We start from the raw sequence: 3,542 nt of genomic DNA on the forward strand, positions 1-3,542 counted from the left end.
ACGTGCCTTGGAAAACTCTGGTTCTACTGCTGAACCATGGTTACTGCAGCTGTGTGGACTTTCATCCATTCTTGTCTCTTTGTGACTGTGTGTGTGGCCAGGGGCCTGCAGAGGTGTCGTGGGGGTAGCCCTAGGCATGATACTGTCTGTGGTGAGTGAGTATGGGAGGACCTGCTATTTCCAGTGCAAGCAGGATGGATCCAAAATCAGTCGAGTGTCCTGGACTGCACTGTTTTCTGGTTGTGTGCCTCTCCTCATGAGCAGCAGCAAGAGCATTTCACCTGAAAGTGTTCAAATCCCTTGGTCAGAAGTCTAAATCAGCCAGTGCATTTGTGGTACGATAGCTACTGTTGGCAGCTATGGAATAGCACAAGCTCTGTCTGAAAAAAGGGAGGGGAAAGAAAAAATGGGAGAGAAAAATCCTTTCTGGCTATTTATTGGCAGAAGTGGCTTTGTCAGGATTTTGTGAAAGGGAGGATGCATGTTAAAAGTGCATGAGAGAGGCTTGAGAGTGCTAGTGAAATACCTAGGTGTAGACCGGCTCTGTTGTCATAGTGGTGACCTCTGCAGTGTCTAGCTGTTTGCAGTGCTGGTGGATGATAAATTGCTTGTGCCCCCTTAGGAGCCCTTTACTGCAATCAGTGTAGAGTTTAGAGAAGACTCTTCGACAATCCCTTTGTGACTGTTTGGTGGGTGGGTGTATTTTGTTGTTGTTGTTTCTTTGATGATGGCGGAGCTTCTTTGTGAAAGTAAGGGTATTTGTAGGAGCTCCTTAGGTGTTTAAAAAAAAAAAAATCAAAGAAGCCAAGAAGCAGGTAATCCTCTCCCTGGAGACTAGCCCAAAGTAATAATTTTCTAGTTGCTCAATTTGCTAGTTTGCTGGTTCATTATACCAAATCACAGAATGAATAAGGTTGGAAGGGACCTCTGGAGATCATGTAGGCCAAACTCTCTGCTCTAGCAGGGTCACCTAGAGCATGTTAGCCAGGGTTGCATCCAGGCAGGCTTTGAATCTCTCCAGAGAAGGAGACTCCACAACCTCCCTGGGCAACCTGTTCCAGTGCTCTGTCACTCTCACAGGAAAGAAATTCCTCCTCATATTCAGGCGCAACTTCCTGTGGTTCAGTTTATACCTGCTGCATGGCACTACTGAGCAGAGTTTGTCCCCTTCCCTTTGACACCCTCCCTTCAGATACTTATACGCATTGATAAAATCCCCCCTCAGTCTTCTGCTCCCCAGGCTAAGCAGGCCCAGCTCTCAAAGCCATTCCTCATGAGGCAGATGCTGCAGTCCTGTGATCATCTTTGTAGCCTTCCGCTGGACTCTCTCCAGCAGCTCCTTGTCTCTCTTTTATTGGGAGCCCAGAACTGGATGCAGTACTCAAGATGAGTACGGACACAGAAATAGCTCATTTCTGTCTTTCTCTGCTTCTCTCAGGCATTGCAGACCAGCAGCAAATGTGTGTGACCAGGACAAACCAGTGGAACAAGATAGTGTGGAGATAACCTTGTGCTTATCAGTTCATTTTTAGAGGATGATGATTGAGTATATTCAGTCATAAATGTTTGCACTCTTCCTTGTATGTTGTAGAGTGAAGAAATGCTCTGCTGCCAGTAGTTTTTCCCTAGGGGAAGGGGGACCGTTCTTCAGCAAGTGGCACTTTCCCAGGGGTGGCCTGCTGCTGCTTGTTTTGTTTCTGTGCCGTTCTGAGCACTCTGTACTCTGCTGTTTCAATTCTTTCCCTCTTACCTGTTGGGTTATCCTTCAAAGCCCGCAGTGCACGGGCTCAGTTGACTGACTGTACAAGCCTGCAACACGTGTTTTGTCTTCTCTGACTTTTGTTGTGAGGTACATGTCTTGGACTTTGATCTCTGATGAGGATGACATCCAAACTAGAAACTTACCCATGGAAGTGAGAAACAGGGATCTCAATCTCAGCTTAATACCAATGTAGGGAGGCTTTGCTGAGCTTTCTTAATGTTCTTAAGGTCAAAACCGCTCAACGTTGGGGCTCTCTGGCTGCTGTTTAACTGTGGAAACAGTAGTAGCTGAGGCCCCAGTTTGAAAGTGGCTCTCCCTGAAAAAGGACCTTGGAAACTTGGAAAGAGAGGAGTGTGCTGGCTGGTTGGTTGTGTGCACAAAATATCCTTCTAGCACTGTTATGCAGGCGGAAGGCTTTTTGCATTGTCTGCTAGTCAAACAGCTTGCTAGCACTTGCCTTGCAAAGGGTTAGCTCATCAAGGGTTCACCAAAGCCTGCAGAGTCATGCTGCAGTCTGAGGAAAAGGGGATTTCTTTTTGCATTTTGTGAGCCCAGCTGCAAGCAAGAACCAAGAAGGAGATGCTATTGCAGATCGGAGCATTTTATCCCAACAGGCCCATGCGTTGTGTGCCTGCCTTAAGCACACTTGGATGCCCTCTGCCATATTGCAGCCGGTCAAATGCCCACCATGGTGTTCCGCTTGCCTGACTACAGCGTTGTCATCAGCTCTCTTATAAAACTCACCAGCCTCAAGTTCTTCCAGGCTCGTGTCTTTGGTGCATTGGTGTGGGGAATGCCTGCTGTGGTTGGCTGCTGTGGTTGGCCTCAGTGTTGGGAGGGCTGCAGCATCATGTGGCACAAGAGGCCTTTGCTGTTCCTGTGTTCATTCCTGAGCTGCTTTCTTGTGTTTGCTAGTCCTCGTGTTTTCTGTCCACTTCCTCTCTTTCCCCTGTTACTGCGGAAGGAAGTACAATTGAAAGCAACCATACCCTTCCAGGTTAGGAGAGTGAGGCAAAGAACCAGGCTGCTGTTGCTACCTGAGCAGCAGGCTGAGGAAGCCCATGGTCTTTTGCTCTGAAACGCTCTGACAGTTTCCAGCCTTTAACCTGACAGGCTTTTTAGTGGGCCTTGTTTCAGCTGACTGCTGCACCCAGGTTCGTGTGCTCAGTACCCTCCCTTGTAAATCCTTTCTGCTATAACTCTTTTTTTTCCTCCTCAGGCCATAGTGAGAGGGTTCAGTGCTGCACTGGAGGAAGGCAGGCCAGAGGAGATCATGAGCAGTGTTTGAACCTCACTGCCACCCCTGAGGATGTCCACACGCCAAGGAGCCTTTGCTAATTGAAGGATGAGGTGACACTTGCTGCAGTGCAGTGGTATTCTCATACGCGTTGTTGCTGTACGTGAGTTTTCTTTTCAAATTCTTTGTTGACTTTTTCACTGCATTAGCAGGAGGGAAGAAGGAACCTAAGTGTAGTGTGTAATTGCAAATTCTCAAACGCTTGTTTCTAATTATCTGTCAGTTGGGAACATTTGCTGCTTCTCTCCCTTGCTCTCTCTTTTCTTTTTTTCCCACCTTCCCCCTGAGCTTTTAGGAACCTCTCTAAGTTCAAACTCCAGACCAGCACATGACATGAAGAGTAATGACATGTGTGAGTAATGGATTTTGCTATGAGAAATACTAGTGCTAGTTTCATGGCAATGGCTTCTTCCAAAGAGTGTCACAGCCTGAGAGAACTTTTATTTTTCCTGTCTTGTTGTAACTTACAAGTTGATAAGTATG

Source organism: Rhea pennata, unplaced genomic scaffold (assembly GCF_028389875.1).
Source record: "Rhea pennata isolate bPtePen1 unplaced genomic scaffold, bPtePen1.pri scaffold_26, whole genome shotgun sequence".
Classification (NCBI taxonomy): Eukaryota; Metazoa; Chordata; class Aves; order Rheiformes; family Rheidae; genus Rhea; species Rhea pennata.